The following is an 18,953-nucleotide window of genomic DNA, read 5'->3' as shown; positions in this document are numbered from 1 at the left end:
ATCTCTGAGGGGGGTGTGTGTGTGTGTGAGAGAGAGAGAGCAGGGGGATGGGGGAGGGAAGCGGTGCTTGTCTCTTTCTTCTTGCTAAAGACACTTCCTTAAAAATAAATACACTGGAAAATAATGACAGGAAACTTTACAAAATTAAAAGAGGATGTCAGGAAGTACAGGATGTGAGGCTGTTTTCATTTCTGTCAGTATTTTCTTATTCATATATATTTATAACTTTAAAAAGCATAGAAGTTCACTATTTCTTCTCCTTAAGATCAAGTCTATATATATAAAAAAAACTGTGACAAAAAAACCCCACTTAATACTTTCCATATTATACTTTCCAGCTGCAATTAAGTATCTGATCTGACTACATTATTGGGCAACTGAATAGAATACTTGTCACACTCATTCTCTATTTCTAAAAAATGTTACAGGCAGGGCACAATGACTCACATCTGTGATCCCAGCAATTTGGGAGGCCGAGGTGGGACGATTGCTTGAGGCCAGAAGTTAGAGATCAGTCTGGACAACAGAGTAAGACCCCATCTCTACAAAAATATTTGTTTAAAAATTAACAACAACAACAACAAAAAGTTGCATTCTCAGACAGTTCATACCAATCTGGGAAGGATATAAAAGTAAAATACCTTGAAGCAGCAACGGATAAGAAAAATTTGGTCTTTTTTTAAAAAAATTTTTTTTTGATTATTACTTCTTTCCCAGAAGACAACTTTCCAACATAGGAAACTAGGCAAATCAACGAATGCTCAAAACTGAAAACCCACTTCCCCCTTTAAGACTGGAGGGTACAGAAATATCAGTACTTTCAATGCTTTAGCAGTCATGTGAATGGTGAGCATTCTATGTTTTTCCATATGCACAGCAAATGAGCACGCTGCTTGCAACTTTTTCTCCATGAAATGGGGATCTGCATCCCACAGTAGTTACTGAGCAGTACGTTTCCTCTCCAACATTGAAATAGTTTATCTGCAAACAAATTTCTAAAGTTCCTATTTGGCTGGAAGCCAAAATAAACCAAAAATGTTTTGCTGTCCTCTGCTTTGCTGAACAGATAGAGGTAAAAGGTTGTAGGTGCGCTTCTCTTTATTGCTGTACTTGACTTATTAATACCTTGAGACTCGAAGAATAAAGTGTACTTCATCTTGTAAAAGTTTATGATCTAAGTCAAACAATTCAAAAGGTCATAATTTAGCTGCATTTAAGGAGCTTTAATTCAAAGAGACAGGAAGTTGCTTCATATTAAAAGTAGCCTCTTCTTTACTTCTTAATAAAATTCCCTATGAAAATATTTATGGCAGACATATGTTATTTTCATCATTCCTTCCTTGGGGAAACCACTATTCTCTGCTTCCACACGGTTTCAGAGGGACTGCCAATCACTGTACCCTACCCCCACTCCAGCCACACTGGGAGCATAGGACACAGGCCTGCCCAACCCAAAAATTATCTGTTCCTAAAATTAAAATACTGATGTTGAGATAGATGTATTTCTTTCCCCGGGGATGCTAAGCTAGGGCAAGAGATCTCAGAGCTACCAGCTGCCATCTTCATCACCCTGCATGGAGGAGGTAGAGCAGGTCCAGCCACAGAAGGAGAAAATGGCAGAGACAGAGGAGCAAAAGGAGAAGGAAGAGGAAGAGGAAAAGAGGGAGAATGGGGAGGAAGGAAAGAGGAAAAAGAAGGCAAAGAGCAGAAGGGGTAGGAAGAAGAAAAGAAGTGTAATCTAACCTCCACAGAGCTATGATTGAAGCCAACTGATTCCTGAACTTCCTAGATACCTGACTCAACCAATTTCCTTCTCCATTCAAGTTAGTTTTAAGAATTCTGCAATGGAAACAGGAGGAACTAACAAAGTAGCTGGTGTTCATTCATTCATTCAGCAAATATTTATTGCATGCGTACTGTATTCCAGGCACTAAATAGGCATAGAGTCGTGATGCGCAACATACAGTCCTTGCCCTCATTGAGCTTACAGCCCGGTTAGGGAAAAAAAATATCACACACACACACTCAGTTGGAATATATGTATATATATTCAATTTTTTATGTTATCAGGAAAAGAGTAGAGTACTGTGAAATAGCATTAGAAGAGAATTAGGAAACTATGTTTACAGTATCACTAGAAGAATCACATTTTAAAAAACGGAATGCATGCATGGTGGTTTGGGAGTCCAGGTCTAACAATCTGAGAGATGAGGCAGCATGGGAGAAATAGAGAAAACGTCCTTCATGGTTAGGAGACCAGGATCCTCATCCTAGCTCCATGAAAAACTGCAGAGGCTTTCCTCATCAGCAAAGAGGTAATACCTGTCTTTCATTATTTCTCCAGGGTTATAATGAAAATCAAATGATCAATATACACCTGATTCACATTTGAAAAGAAGAGTACAGTATATGTTACTGTGGTAGGATACCAGGGTACATGTGGTAGGAAGACTAACAGGACAACTGGGTGTACCCAGTTCAGAAGCCTGGGCACGTCCCACAGTCAGGGAGGAACTGAAGAGGAAGGCTGATGGCACACTAATGGTGGATGAGAGAACTGCTTTGCATATACAAAGGACATACAACACACTCCTTATTTACTTATTTATTTTATCCTTTGGCGTGTTAATGAGTACATTTTATATGAGACAACAGCTCTCAGTGATGTTTAAGACAATAATTTTTAAAAACCACTTAAGGTATTTTTACTTTTTATTTCCCACATGGCTTTTGTGCCTTCTTTACAAGACATTTTAGGTCATTTTTAAACCAAAAAACAAAGACGACACCCTCATTTCTCTAACTTTTGGAAATCCAATTATAAAAATAATACACTAATATTGTGAGATATTCAAATAGCATAGAAGGCTATATAGCCAAAAGTCCCTCTCACGGTCACCCCTACTCTCCTTGCCCAGAGACAACTAGTCTTAACAGTTTTCTCAATTCTTTCACAAATTTATCTGCATAGTGAAACTGAGTCTTGAAAACTGAGTAGTAGTAGCCATTCGGCCACTCACAAAGGGAAGGGTTTATTAAATTATATTAGAAAGTATTAATTGGCATGCCAGTGAATGGGCACAGCAACTGGATATTTAATGGCCAGCTCCAAACGGAAAGCCTTGGCTGTGCAGCACCCATCTGTGGGTGCTATGGCTTGAATCTGCGTCTTTGCCCAAATTTCATGTCGAACTGTAATTCCCATTGTTGAAGATGGAGCCTGGTAGGAGGTGATTGGATCACGGAGCTGGTTTCTCATGGTTTGACATCATCCCCCTTGGTGCTGTTGTGGACATAGTGAGTTCTCATGAGATCAGGCTGTTTCAAAGTGTGTAGCACGTCTCCCGCTTCCTGCTGCTCCTGGCGTGAAGTGCTGGTTCCCCTTTCACCTTCCGCCATGATGGCAGTTTTCCTGAGGCCTGAGCAGATGCCGCCATGCTTCCTATACAGCCTGTGGAACGTGGGCCAATTAAACCTCTTTTCTTTATAAATCACCCAGTGTCAAAAAATAAATAAATTACCCAGTGTCAGGTATTTCTTATAACAGTGCGAGGATGGACAAATACAATGGCCAAGCTTACCCTGAGGACAGTTAGGATGGTGTTTTTTGGTTTATAGCTGGGCCCAAGGTCAAATAGCTGGTACCCTTTCAAAACCCACAAATCTTCCTCACTTACCATCTTGTGTTTGTTCTTTGTTCCATTGTTATAATCATTTTGCTTCCATCTCTGTATCACAACTGGGTATTGAGGATGTTCGTTTGGCAGGTAGAGGCCCTAACCAAAAGGTCCTAAATAATAGCTTCATGGATATCTTGTTATTAAACAATGAAACTGCTCCAATGAGAAAGGCTGCATTATAAAACCATATGGCTTTAGACCTACTCACTGCCGCCCAAGGGGGAACCTATGCTATCATAAAAACTGAGTGTCTATCATCCAGATAACATTACTAAATTAATGGTTGATATAAAAACCCAACTAACCTTTCAGATCCAACACTCTGATCAGCTAAGCAGCTGGTTTGGATCATGGGGAATTTGGTGGCAGAAATTGGTACTTATTCTTGGAAACATAATCATTTGTTCGGTTTTGTCCTGTTTTTGTCTTTATTGCTGCTGTGGCATTTGTTCACAATGAAGTCAATGCAGAGCTGAAAACACTGAAATAACGGTTGGTCACAGAATTGCATTAACTGCAGCCACGTAGCCTGACTCAGGTCACAGAGTCACTTCCTTCATGTTGCATTAAATTTGACCAGGCCGGGTGCAGTGGCTCACACCTGTAATCCCAGCACTTTGGGAGTCCGAGGGGGGCGGATCACGAGGTCAGGAGCTTGAGACCAGCCTGGTCAACATGGTGAAACTCCATCTCTCTAAAAATACAAAAAGTAGGCGTGGTAGTGCGCACCTGTACTCCCAGCTACTTGGGAGGTTGAGGCAGAAGAATTGCTTAAACCCAGGAGGCAGAGGTTGCAGTGAGCTGAGATAGCGCCACTGCACTCCAGCCTGGGTGACAGAGCAAGACTCTGTCTCAAAAAAAATTGGCCAGTATCCCATCATCAACTTTATAGCTTGACTTATTTCCCCTGCTGTGGGACTCGACACTGTAGGAATGAGGCTTCCTAGTAATGCAGAACTAAACTCCTGAATATGAAAGGAGCCCAGAACCTGTTGAGTACATCTACTATGCTTTACTCAAAATATCTTAATGAAAATGGAGAAATGTGAAATTAAATAATTCAAGTTTAAAGCTGTTAGAATTTTCAAGTATTCCAGCCTTGAGAGGAATGTGGCTATGTGGCCTGAGTCACTTGATGTGCAACTGCAACTTCTGCCTTTTTTTTTTCCCTATAAATCATTAAGAAGACTAGATGGCACCAGAGATAAGACCCCCCCACCCCCAAGATCACTACCTCTCCTCATAGAATGAAGCAAATGTAGCATTTTGTAACCAATCAAATCCCTGCAATGTATGCACTTGGCTTGTGTGGAAAATGTTGTAATTCTGCTAAAATTTCTGTCTCTGCTTATGTAAGTGAAACATTAACTTTTCCTCTTTGAAACACTGACCCCATTTGTTTGGAGTAAGTGTTTCCTGGTGGCAAGCTTTGTGCTTGAATAAGCTCTATACTTAATCATATGTTCTGAATCTCATTACGTAAAGTTGACAGGTTGTTTCTACAAGTGGAGGAACAACATGAGCACGCACTGTCATGATGATTGATTTCTAGTCCACAAGTATACAGTCTTCAAATTAAGTATAATTTGGCCTGAAATCACATTGTCCATTAGCAAAATATTCCATTGCATTCATCTGAGGAGCTTTCTCTTCTCCATGGGTCAAAATAAGCATCCCAGGATTATGCTCATCCCCAAAAATAGGATAGAGGTGTGAGTTTGCTTAATTAGCTACTTGCTGCTCCCTGACACAGGTCCCTGTCCTCTTCCATGTGGACTGTGTGCCCTGGGTAGGCTCAGCCGTCCTCTCTACTGATCACAGGCTGACTGTGCCTCCATCTGCAGCAGCACGCCATAGAATTATCTTCCACTGGTCTCATAGCTTCAGCCTTAAACTGGAAAGAACCTTTCCTTACTTCCCTCACTATCTGGAAGATCCCACAATGCTGGCCTTTTCTGAAGAAAGATGCTCATCTTTTTTTTTTAATTCCTTCATAGTTCTCCTTTTTATAAAAGGGAAGGCAAAGAGGCATTAAACAGCGTGACTCACTGGGAAAACTAGTACTTCAGCCAGACAGAAGGGTTCACTGGAGGATGGGAAGTTCAGAAGAATATGGCTGGGGGGATGAACACCTCATTAGAAGGGTTTGTAGGGTATTAGAATAATTTTGTATTTATCTAGGCATTGAGGAGACCAGGGTGATTGAAGGCTTTACACAGAACAGTAGCAAAATTACATTTTCATTTGAAAAGGAAACTCTGATGCTGGTACGGAGAGTGGTTGGAGGGAAGCAAGGCTGGAAACAGTGATACCAGTTAGGAGACCACGGCAGTAGTTCAAGAAACAGATGTTGTGAGCCTAGTGCCTTAATCCTCTCCGGAATCAGAGAGTCTCCTTTCCACTGGCCTATGACTAGGACCATAGGCCAATCTCCTACTATAAAAGACAAAAAGCCCTGGTACAAACATTTCTAGGCTTGCTTGCAGCTTGAGTTAAGCCTTAATAAGATGATATTGCAATTCATTCTGGCAGTGTTGGCAGAGGCAACAGCAGCAATGATGCTCTATGGGCCTGACTCAGGGCCAGCAGTGACGGCAGCCCAAGGTAAGTATATCCAGGGGCTGCTGGTGGCAGCAGCAGTGTCTTTGATGCAGTGGTTCAACATGTTGTATTTGACTCTGGTTCTGGTTACCTGAACTTCTTTTGCTCTTGCCCATTTTCTGAGCTCGAGTCTTCAGATCTCTAATTTATTTTCATCGGACCTTTAAAATAATCCTCTGAGGAAGTAAGACAGGTGTTATTATTTTCATTAAGATGAGGGAAATGAAACTACAAGGTTAGGTTACTTGCTTAAGAGCAAAAGCTAGTAAGTGGAACACACAGGTTTGGATCCAACCAAATCTTTGTGATGGGCTCAGTACTCTTTACACTCCCTACTTGCTTACCAAACTTGGTAGCTGCTAATTCCTGGCATATATAGCAAAATGAAGGGAAGGGCTAGAAGCTATTGCTTACACTTTGCACAGGCTCTAAAGTTAGGTAGAAGTCTTATTAAAATTAAGTTATTTAAAACAATATATAATGGGCTAAACTGCAAGATCTAGGTATAATTAGTAATTTAAATAAATTTTACCTTTGTAGGAGGTGAGCATCTAGATTCTCCAGGAATACAAAATCATTAATCTTTGTAATGTGTACCTTGGTAAAAACATATGAGAAGTCCTGAAATGAAACATTAGCCAATCCTTAGGCTAGTGTTGCAATTAGCTAAATATCCCCATTTAATTTAGTAAACCCCATATTTAACCCCACATATCTGATTTATGAGTTTGTATGTAATAGCCTCATCCATTTATGTTCTTGAAGCCTGGAAGTCCAGAACATCTTAACAATTGTGCAACAAAATTTGACTAAAGATTGATAGAGCTATGAATACTAATGCTGCTACAAATATATAAAATACTCTGTTAAATACCTTACTGAAAAAGGGATTAAATGTAAGATGTTTTTTCCATATCTGCATGTTATGCTGAAATGACTATTTTGTCATCTGGAGAGAATTATATGCAATGATTTCACAGTGAGGAAACAAACTCATGATTCAATGAAAGGGTAAGGTAGATGTGAATCATAATCACTTTAAATTATAGTTATTAAAATTCTATAAATTTAAAACGCTTTAGTTTTATAAAGCTTGGGCAATGAGTCCATTCCAAGCAGCATTGACCAAATAGTATTATTTTCAGGATGTTCTAAGTATACCAGGTTACATCTGACCATAAAATGTTTCTCTATTACATGTGCCCATTTATTTGTTCTACTGTTCATTCAGGAACTATGCTGACTCTCGAGGCAAAGATAAATACCACAGGCTGGGCATGGTTGCTCACACCTGTAATCCTAGCACTTTGGGAGGCTGAGGTAAGAGGATTGCTTGAGGCCAGGAGTTTGAGGCCAGCCTAGGCAATAGAGTGAGACCCTTGTCGATACAAAACATTGTTTTAAAATTAAACAGGTGTGGTGGTGTGTGCCTGTAGTCTCAGCTACTCAGGAGGGACGCTGAGGAGGGAGGATCCCTTGAGCGCAGGAGGTCGAGGCTACAGTGAACCATGCACTCCAGCCTAGGTGACAGAGTGAGACTTTGTCTCTAAAAAAGTTAATAATAATAATAATAATAAAATACCACAGTGATGTGTAAATAAGGAATTATGTTGTGATATATAACAATAGAAGTACGTACAAGGTACAAGGAAGGATCAAAAAATAAACCCGGCCTATAGTCTTCACTGAGGTGTTGATTCTTTCTTAAACGGCATCTTGAAAGATAAATATGAGGATAACAGTGGACATGTAGGAAGGGTGAGCAGGGGATAATAGTTTAGACAGAGGGAGCTGCACGTGTAAAGATATGGAGGCATGAAATAGCTTAAGTTAAAAGAATTGCAAGTATTTTTGTGTTTATAGAACCTAACGTTGAAAAGTTATGGTGGGAGATGAAGCTAGGCAAACAAGGGACAGATAATGAAGGATCTTCAATAATCCCATAAGTCCCATTGGTATATAATCCTATAAGTCCTTTGGGTATATACCCAAAGGAAAATAAATCATTCTACCAAAATAAGACACCTGCACTTGTTATGTTCATTGCAGTGCTAGTCACAGTAGCAAATACATAAAACCAACCCAAGTACCCATGAACAATGAATCAGATACAGAAAATGTTGTATATCTACACCATGGAGTATTATACCATAGAAAAGAACACAGTCATGTTCTTCGCAGCAACATGGATGCAAAAATTCTAAGCAAATTAACTCAGGAACAGAAAACCAAATACTGTATATTCTCACTTACAAATGAGAGCTAAACATTGGGTACACAAGGACACAAAAAAGGGAAAATAAACACTGGGGATTCCAAAAGTGGGGAGGAATGGGGAGAGACAAGGGTTGAAAAACTATCCATTACTACATTCACTACTTGGGCACTAGGATCATTAGATGCCCAAATCTCAGCATCACACAACATACCCATATAAAAAATCTGCACACGTACCCCCAAGTCTAAAATAAAAAAGAAAGAAAAAGGCCAGGCACGGTGGCTCACACCTGTAATCCCAGCATGTTGGGAGGCCGAGGCGGGTGGATCACAAGGTCAGGAGTTCAAGACCAGCCTGACCAACATGGTGAAACCCCCATCTCTACTAAAAATACAAAAATTAGCTGGGCATAGTGGCGGGCGCCTGTAGTCCCAGCCACTCAGTAGGGTGAGGTAGGAGAATCACTTGAACCCGGGAGGTAGAGGTTGCAGTGAACCGAGATCACACCACTGCACTCCAGGCTGGATAACAGAGCGAGACTCCGTCTCAAAAAAAAAAAAAAAAGAAAGAAAGAAAGAAAATAATCATACTATATGGGCATGATTTAATGGACGTGAAAAAGATAGCAAAGAATTTTAGACAAAAGCATATAGCAAGAGAGTATTTACCCGTTGGAAAAATGACTCTGAAGGTAGTGTGGAGAAAAATTTGGAAGAGAAAAGATACAGAGTATAGGTGAGAATTAACAAAGACATGTAAATAGAAATGAAAAGATGAGAAAATAGGTGAGAAATATCTAGGTAATGGAACCACAGAAATTAAAATAAATTGGACGTGAAGGGTAATGTGAGGACGTAGACAACTGGGTGATCATCAAGCCAAAAACCAAAATAGGAAATACAGAAAGAATGCATTTAGTGGAAATATTAAATATAAGCTCAGTTTCAACAAGATGTCATTTGAATTGTCAGTGAATTAGGCGGGTAGAGCTATAGTACAGGCAATGGTGTACGTAGAAGAGGCCAGGGCTGGCTATACTAATTGAAGTCATTGATTACACAGTGGTAATGACAACTATGAGAGTGAATGAGATGGCCCAATAGGAAAAGGAAATGCTGAAGAAGTATTACATGTACGTATGGAGTTTCATTGGTAGCTATCACAACTTTGTTGAAATAATTATTGGCGTGTTTTCTCATTCATGCCTAGGAAGGTGCATCATGATGTGGTAGAAGGAATGATGGACTGGAAAGCAGGAGACGGCCTGCAATCCTGGTCTCTTGGAAGTCCTTGCATGTTGTTGGGCAAGTCATTTAACCATTCTCTTCCTCGGTTACTTTACCTGTGAAATGAGATTGGATTAAATGAGTTCTAACACTCTGTGATTCTTCAACCAATTCTCCAAATCTCATGATTTTCATTTCTCCCTAATGGGCTCTGATGAAGCTGCCAATGAAACCTGAAATAACTGGGATATCGGCATTGAGAGAGAAATGTGGCCTAGGAAGAGTCACACACCTTATAATTTTCCCCTAAATAATGGAAACCTGACTTTGAAAATAATGTTGCTGTAATTGGGGAGCAGTTATTATAGCCTCTTATGAAAATGTAGGGCTTTTTATTGAAAGGGAATGATAGTTGGTCACCAATATTTGGGTTTTGATTGAATGGCCTTTTGTCTCCAAATTTTTGGAAAATAAGATTGACCCATTTAAAAGCCACCTACTTACAGCTTCAGTGCAGTAGAAATTATGTAATAGATCTGATCATATTTGTCCCTTCTGGCCAATTATGACTGCCTACAAGTAATACAGGAATGGAAAACATTTTTGGTAATTATATTGCATTAAAATTGTGTGTCATTGTGAGAGTAGGCAGTTCAGATAATTGTGCAGGAAGATGTTACAGATAGATGCTGAGCTGGCCCCAAACTCAATACACGAAAAGGTTTTCCTTTGGGTTCCTGAAAACGTGAAGTACAGTGAGCTGTGAGCACCAAGGAATCAGACTAGTTTCAACTGACAAAGCAAACATCTGTGAAAGATACACACTAGCTGTGTTGTAGTAAATTAATGGAACAGTTTTTGTGAAATTATGTCGTAGTTTTGATTGAGCTCCAGTCCAGCAGTGCCCTTACACTCAGCCTCTGACAGAATTATTCTTTGACTGTCAGGAAGAATATCTTATTGTAAGAAGCCCTGAGCACACTGTGGCTTACAGCAATCAGGGCACCAAAAACTTCAGAACATAGAGTTTTGCAGTGCGAAGATAAACCTGGACCAAAAGGAGTAGGATTTGTTAAACCTAATCAGTTTGCAAAAATATTTAAAAATCAAGAGAAAAATAAAAGGACAGACAGTTAATAAGCAGATATTAAGACATATGAAATGACAACAATTAAAAGATAGAATGGAAAGACTACAAAAGCCATAAAAACAGTATAATATCTAGGAATAAACATAACAAGAAATGTACAAGACCTACAGGAAAAAAACTTTAAAATGTTACTATAAGATGTGAAAGAAGATTTTGGACAAATGAAAGGCTCTATCTTGGAAAGAGATCCAATACATTATTAAGTGAAATAAGGGACAGAATAGTATGTAAGGTATCCTGCTTTTCATATAAAAACAAGGAGAAAGGAAGAATCTACATTTCTATTTACTCGTGTATAAAGAAACTCTGGGAAAATATATAAGAAATTACCTATGAGGGGTGTGGGAAATTAGTAGATAAGAGATCAAAATGGGAGATTGAATTTGCACACTGATTATCCAGAGCACTTCCTTGTTTGATTTTACAGCTATAGCAATCCATGATATGATTGTGCTATAATTTGTTTAATTCAGACTTCTGTTGATCATATTTAGGTTGTTTCCAGTCATTTGCTAGTATAACCAGTCCTGCAGTTAATCATGTAAAGGTTACTTCTTCAGAAAATTGAATTTTAAACATAAGTAAAACTTTCAGTAACAACAACAACAAATCCAGAGATAAAAAGCAAATACTTTCAAATGAAAGCTCTCACTTAAGTATAGACAGTAAAGGTGAAAATACGAATGATATTGCCCGGATGCTGGGGCTCACACCTGTAATCCCAACACTTTGGGAAGCCAAGGCCGGAGAATCACTTGAACCCAGGAGTCTGAGACCAGCCTGGGCAACATAGTGAGACTCCATCTGTTAAAAAAAATAATAATAAAATGTAAGTTAATTAATTAATTAAAATATAAATAATATAAACAGTGGAAGTCTTAGACATGGCCAAGTCCAAGGCCAGGCATGGTGGCTCAAACCTGTAATCCCAGCACTTTGGGAGGCCGAGGTGGGCGGATCATTTGACATAAGGAGTTCAAGACTACCCTGGCCAATATGGTAAAACCCAATTCTACTAAAAACACAAAAATTAGCCAGGTGTGGTGACTTGCGCCTGTAGTCCCAGGTACTTGGGAGGCTGAGGCAGGAGAACTGCTTTAACCTAGGAGGCGGAGGTTGCAGTAAGCTGAGGTCACACCATTGCACTCCAACCTGGGCAACAGAGCAAGACTGTATCAAAAATTAAAAAAAAAAAAAATGTGGTCAAGTCCAGGATGAATAGTTGACATTCTCACTCTCCTTCCCATCCCCACACCATAATCCAAATGCATGCTTCTGGGGCTCCAGCTGTCTTACTTAAGTTTAAGTATGAAGAAGCATTCAGACTAGATGCAGTAGCTCATGTCTGTAATCCCAGCACTTTCCAGGCCCAACACGAAAGGATCTGAGGTTGGAGAGTCACTTGAGGCCAGGAACTGGAGACCAGCCTGAGCAACACAGTAAGACCTTGTCTCCAAAAAACCTTTTTTTTTTTTTTTTTTTTTCAATTAGCTGGGTGTGGTAGCATGTGCCTGTAGTCTTAGTTACTCGGGAACCTAATGGGAGAGAATCGCTTGAGCCCAGGAGTTTGAGGCTACGGTGAGCTATGATTGTGCCACTGCACTCCAGCCTGGGTGATAGAGCAAGACCCTTTTTATTAAGAAAAAGAAGCAGCAGCAGCATCTGTATATCACCCATGCTCCATGCATTGGAAAGCCTTCCGTGTAGATGTAGAATCATGCCAAATGATTTTATCCATGCAAGTAGGTACAGGTATAGGGATCAAAAGTTGTCCTAGTTAATCGATTATCATTAGTGTCCCACTGTTTCCTGCCACAGATGTTACTTTTCTAGACTGGCAGGTGTGGCAAGGTAATTCATTAAAACATGAATTTGTGTTGGTTCTCTCTATAGTTTTAACCTCCTCAATTTTGGGGAGATAAGTCAGTTTTTGTCTCCTTGTCTCAGAGGTAATTTGTAGCTGAGCAGAAAGTAGGAGCTTCCTGAAGAAAGGCACTCCATTTGATTTGTCAAAACCTCAACTCATAGAAGAGATGGCAATAAATGATCTGAATGAAGGAGAGTGCCTTTGAAAGTGGCAAGATGGGAAAAGGGTTAATTTCTCCAGTCTGGGCAGTCTATAGAGTTTTAGAGAAGCAGGGACCCACTTCTGGTCTCTAGGCAAGGTCTCTGAGAGAATGGCTGCATGACTTTGGAGCCCTAAGTGCCAGGATCCCAACCCTGGTCACTTTCATTTCCAGTGAGAGGCCCAAGGTCAGTATGCAACTGGATTTCTAGGAACCATTCAACAATAGGTATATCTGCAACAACCTCCATGGACTGGAGAATAGAGTTGTTTACTCTTTAATTCAGCTAGAAATGTTTTTAACTGCAAATAATAAAAAAAATTGTAAAACCAACATACAGTGGCTTAAACAAAGAGGATGTTTCTTTTTCTCTCACAACAGAATTCTGGAGGAAAGTGACTCTGGGAACGGGCCAGTGGCTCAGTGATGTTGGGACCACCAAGTCTGCAATTCTCCCGACCTGTTCTTCACGATTGTAAGATGGCTGCTGCCATTTCAGGCATCGTGTCCATGTTAATGTCAGGAGGAAGAGAGGAAGAGGGAGCGCTGGGATGTTGCGTTCATTTTGTCAGGAAAAGCAAAGACTTTCCAGACAGCCCCGAAACCTGCTTACCTCTCATTGGCCGGCACCATCACTTGACCACTTGTCCACTCCTAGCTGCAAGGAAAGTGGCAAAGTAGAAGGTATTTGAGAACGTCTGCTGGGTTAGCCAAAACAATAGTGACTTCTACACCCAGTATTCTGGGCACTGCTTAAGTATCCTTGATTCCTATGTGATCAGAGGGAGAGCAAACCTCAATAATGAAAGAGATTCAATGTCCATCACGCAGTGAGACACCATGGGAGTAGAATAAATTTTTAAAGAAAACAAATTGAAAAAAAAATGCATTTTTGAAACAACAAAATCAGAAAAGATGAAAGGTGATATTTCCAGCATATCAGTTTGTGTGGTAAATTGATTACCTTATACACAGGCCTCAGTGACTTTCTTCTCCTTACCTAATGAGTCATCTTTAAGTAAAGCAAAGAAGCAAGAGCAGCAACAGATGCTTCCTAACAAGAAGTTACCAAATCTGTTCACCACAAACCTGAGAATTCAGCTGTGGACATTTGGACACCAGCAATGAACATGAAACTCAGCTTATGAGGCACATTTGGCTAAAGGTCAAGGTGACTTAAAGTTCATCATAGGACCTCTACAATTTGCAAAGCAGGTGGCTGGATAGGGACTCCTTCCAAGTCTCATTTGATTGGATAATGCCTATGTTTTAAGTATCAGAAGTGAGTCTTTCTCTGTTAAATGAAGCCAGTTCCACTAAAACCCTAATCTTGTTTGGCAGGCACTCCATATTTCTTAATTTTTATTCCATGCTGTATTTTATTCTTTTAGACTTGATTTTCACTTTTTTTTTTCTTTTTTCCTGTAAGTTTATCTTTGTTGTGAAAGAAAGTGCCCCGGTTAGAAGGACAGGTTTGTGGGCTGCTGGTGGTGGGACAACAGCAGTCCTTCCAAGTCTTCCTCCCATCGCTCTGTTAGCTCTCTCTTTGTTTTTAATTAGCATTACACCAGTTAATTCTGTTGTCTCTTAACCCTGGTTCTGTACCCCCTTCCTCTTTTCTTTTCCTTACTCCGCTCCTGTTTTCTCTTGTACTGCTTTTCCAAGAAATGTCTTGTCTCCTCATCAGTTGACTGTCTTCTCTTTCCAGAGGGACCATAAAGGTGCCGGCCTAAGGAACCCATAGAACGTGGGAACAGACAAACAAGCTGCTGCCTATTACAGAGATAGATAATTAAGTTCAGACCATTACATGCAATTCATCAGCTTGTCTTTTTCAGACTTTATGTAAGAAGTCATTTCCCAATGGTCACCACTTGCCAGCTGCAACTTTGATGCATATTATGAAGATAGATTAGATTGATGGGGGCCCTTTGAACTCTTCCCAGGGAATTATCTTTATAATGCTATGGTTTTCTCTATAGCATGATCATATTGTTAATATTGGTTATAAGGTCATATGGTTAGTATTGGTGGCTCACAGGTGTAATACCAGCACTTTGGGAGGCCGAGGTGGGAGGATCACTTGAGCCCAGGTGTTCAAAACCAGTCCTAGAAACATAGCAAGACCTTATCGCTACAAAAAAAATATTAAATAAATAAAAAGATTAGCTGGACATGGTGGCACATGTCTGTAGTCCTCACTACTTGGGAAACTAAGGTGGGAGGATTCCTTGAGCTTGGGAGATTGAGGCTGCAGTAAGCTGTGGTTCTGCCACGGCACTCCAGCCTGGGTGACAGAGTGAGGCCCTGTCTCAAAAAAAGAAAAAAAAAAGGTACCTGTAAGGTCTTTGGTATTTCTAAGATGAAAGGTGTCACATAGTTGAATGAATTCACTTAGAGAGCTAGAAGGCAACTACAGGGAATATTACGTACATCATAGAGCTGAAAGCACTAAGGCCTGTGGAGTTACTCTCAGTGACACGTAGTTGAAAGCAGTGGTCCACATGTTTTGAACATGGTTTCTCCCAGGTGAAAAGGATGAGTAATTTGTTCTTCTTCATATGTGTGTATGTAAGTCTTACCCACGCAGATTTGCCACAAAACAAATGAAGATTACACTTTGGGTCCGTCTCTCACATGAGCCCCTTCCAAAGTTCTGTCTGCTAATTTTACATTTTGTAATTTCTTATTATTTTTTTTTAAAGAAGGCTCCTCCAATTGCATAAGCTTCAAGCCTCACAAAATTTGGATCCATACCTGAGCCAACACATAATACAATTTTCCATTTCTAACTTCTAGTTGTACCTAGTGTTTTGTTAGAAATGATCAAGTACATGAGTGGTGTCTTTTTAAAAAATTTGCTTTATTTGCTTCTCTAGCTTCATCCTTAGTTATGCAGTTAAATCTAACCATTTGGAGGTATTATCATATAACCTCCATTGAGGACAATCTGGCTATAGCTTTTAAAATTATATATATATTTGTAAAATTGTAAGCTGCCATATCTATAAAACTATTTGATAGACAAAAGTTGAAAACACTCCAAGAGCTCATCAATAAAAGATTAAATTAATTATGATACATCCATATGAACACTGAGCAGCTGTAAAAAAATTGAGAAAGTAATTTATGTGCTGATATGGGAAGACTTCCAAGACATGTTGTTAAGTATAGAATGGTGTATACAATATGCTATATAGTATGGTAAAATGTTTAGGGATTCGCATTTATATTTATAAATTGTTTGTATTTACATAAAGTAATTCTGAAAGGATACAAAGAAACTAACAAAAGAGATTACCTATGGTAGAGTGGGGCTTGGAGATTGGATGGGTGAGAAACAGTAGTGGAAATGCAATATTGTACAGTTTTAGGCATTATACATATATAAAAACATGGGAGTGTATTACCTACTCAAAAAGTGAAATTAACAAAGATACAAGAAACTGTTTGGAGGTTCCTTCCCATTTCATTGTATCTATATTCTTTCAGCCCTCAAAGTAATTATATGTCATTATATTAACTTCATCAAGCTTCCCCTATAATGAGAATCTTACCATTCTCCTAACTCCAGTAGCACTGTAATCCACCTCTGTTAGGACACATCACTCTTCATCATGTGTGATTATTATTTGCAGATATCATCTTCAAGGCTGTTCTCTATTTACCACCTGCCATTTTTGTTCTCACCTCTACATGACCTTCACATTTTATTTCTCTCAGTTTTTTTGGACAAGCTACATTCCCTTCCACAGAGAAGACTTCTCTGACCCCTTTCACTTGGTTAGATTACCTTGCTATTCTTTTCTATCTTTCTACATTCCTTTTCAAAATACTTATCTCACTTGTTATTACCTATAATGTCTGTCTTCTTTACTCAAGAGTCTAGACAAAAAGCTCCACGCCAGCCTCGGCTGTGTTTGTATTGTTTACGTCTGTGTTCCTAGTGCTTCATAAAATACCTAGCAAGGGTTAATAAGTGCTTGTTGACTGGAAGGGAATGACTTTCTTCCCTTACTAGGGAGTGATTTCCTTACAGGCAAGATATGTCAACCTTCTATAGCCCACATAAAATAAAGGACAATATCGCCTATTGGATAAAAGACAAAAGTTTACATATGAGTTTTGCCATTTACCATACCAGTTCTGGGATCTTAACTTTTTAGCCTCTCTGGGCTTCAGGGCTCTCATCTACATTAAGTTTTTAATTCATTCTGTCATTCGATAAATATGTATGGAATGCTTAGCATGTGCCACTAGTCTAGCAACTGTGGATACAGAAATATGCAAGGCAGAATAGTACTTGCTATCTGAAGCACACAGTCTAATTGGGGTGGGGAAAGAGTTGGTGGGGAGGGTCACAGTAAACACATAAGCCAAAACAAACAAAAATTACAGGTAGTGATAAAGGTCATGGCAGAGCAACTGAAGGTGATTAATTCAGGAAGGGACTTTCTGAAGCGATCGTATCTGAACTGAGTTTTTGAGTAAACTAAATGAGATAGTGTCTATGAATGTCTTAGAATCATGTCTGGCATGCAATAAAGGTCATAAATGATAAGTATTCTATTTATAAAAACTTGTCAAAAAATGAACCAAAAATACAAGCAGATTGTCTTTCACATATAAAATGCTATAGTTGCAACATTTATATGTATTTGTATAGTGAGAAAGCATATTATATGTATATTATATTTTATTTGAGTAAGTTATTTTTTAACTGAGGGGATCTCCTATTTTGGTTCTGAAATAGTTAATGTTCCTTTTAAGTAGTCTTATTTATACCTTGAGAGTGATTTAATTACCCATAGCATCTGTTTAACACTGTACTCACAGAGAAATTGCAGAAACGTATGAAACACTGGTTGTTCATAAGTAGATTCAATGTTCTCTAAGGTCTCAAGAACCTCTGAGTTCTTACATGTTTGTTACATCTGAGCTAATGAGAAAGAGACTATGGATGTCTCAACACAAAAACATTCCAGGATTGTAAAAAATATCTGACAAGTCACATCTTCCCGGTGTGGTAGTAAAATAACTGGAGTGTATTGGATGGTATAAGCAACTGAAGAGGGTTAAGAATGGCCTCTGTGGCTGGGCACAGTGGTTCACGCCTGTAATCTCAACACATTGGGAGGCTTAGGTGGGAGAATCACTTGAACCCAGGAGTCTGAGACCATCTTGGGCAACATAAAAAGACCCCCATCTCTACAAAAAAATTAACAGAGCCTGGTGGTACACGTTTGTGGTCCCAGCTACTAAGGAGGCTGAGGTGAGAGGATTGCTTGAGCCCAGGAGGTTGAGGCTGCAGTGAGCCAAGATCACACCACTGCACTCAAGCCTGGGTGATGGAGCAATACCCACTCAAAAAAAGAAAGAAGAAAGGAAGGAAGGAAGGAAGGAAGGAAGGAAGGAAGGAAGGAAGGAAGGAAGGAAGGAAGGAAGGAAAAAAAGGTCTCTGTGTCAGGCATTTCTCATATAATCCCTAAAAAACAAAAAACCTAGGCAGTAGATGGCTGCCTCAAGTTGGATTCTTCAGAAGCTGACCCTTAGACGCGGGAGAGACAAGTGTAAGTTGGGGATAAAAGTCCCTTTTCCAGGTAAAGTCTCTGCCTGGGCTGGGGGATTCTAGGGTAATGTGTAAATTACACATTGAAGTTTGTGCTTGTTTGAGGTTAGGGAATTAGGCTTTCAAACTTCTGCACCAGTCACTCACTGGCTATGACCCCAAGCAGCTCCAGCAGCCCAAGGGCAGTTCCCCAAAGATGGCCACAGATATGGGCTGGGCGAGCAAATGACAGAGGGGCTTCCTGCACAGAAACGATAAAGGAGGCCCAGGGAATCAGGGCAGAGCGCTACCCATGCTCTACAGCATTCATATCTCCAATTTACATAGGAGAAAATCTGACACTCAGAGAGGTCAAGTACTTCATTAAAGGTAACTATTTAAGGGACAGAGCTTTGATACAAACCCAGACAGGTTGACTCCACAGTTCATGCTCACTCTTCTCT

The 18,953-nt window shown here is 39.7% G+C and overlaps 1 long non-coding RNA gene across 1 annotated transcript in view; it reads left to right on the top strand.

Moving 5' to 3' along the window:
- LOC112624929 overlaps positions 1–17,051 on the top strand; it is a 34,824-nt gene extending 17,773 nt beyond the window's left edge. The window contains exon 2 of the long non-coding RNA XR_003119490.1: positions 13,323–17,051. This is a non-coding gene — a long non-coding RNA (uncharacterized LOC112624929). The remainder of the gene's footprint in view (positions 1–13,322) is intronic.
- The last annotated feature ends 1,902 nt before the right edge of the window (positions 17,052–18,953 follow it).

The sequence above is a fragment of the Theropithecus gelada genome, chromosome 5 (assembly GCF_003255815.1).
Source record: "Theropithecus gelada isolate Dixy chromosome 5, Tgel_1.0, whole genome shotgun sequence".
Taxonomy (NCBI): domain Eukaryota; kingdom Metazoa; phylum Chordata; class Mammalia; order Primates; family Cercopithecidae; genus Theropithecus; species Theropithecus gelada.
Note: the sequence above shows the minus strand (reverse complement) of the source record. Positions and strands in the feature narration are given on the sequence as shown.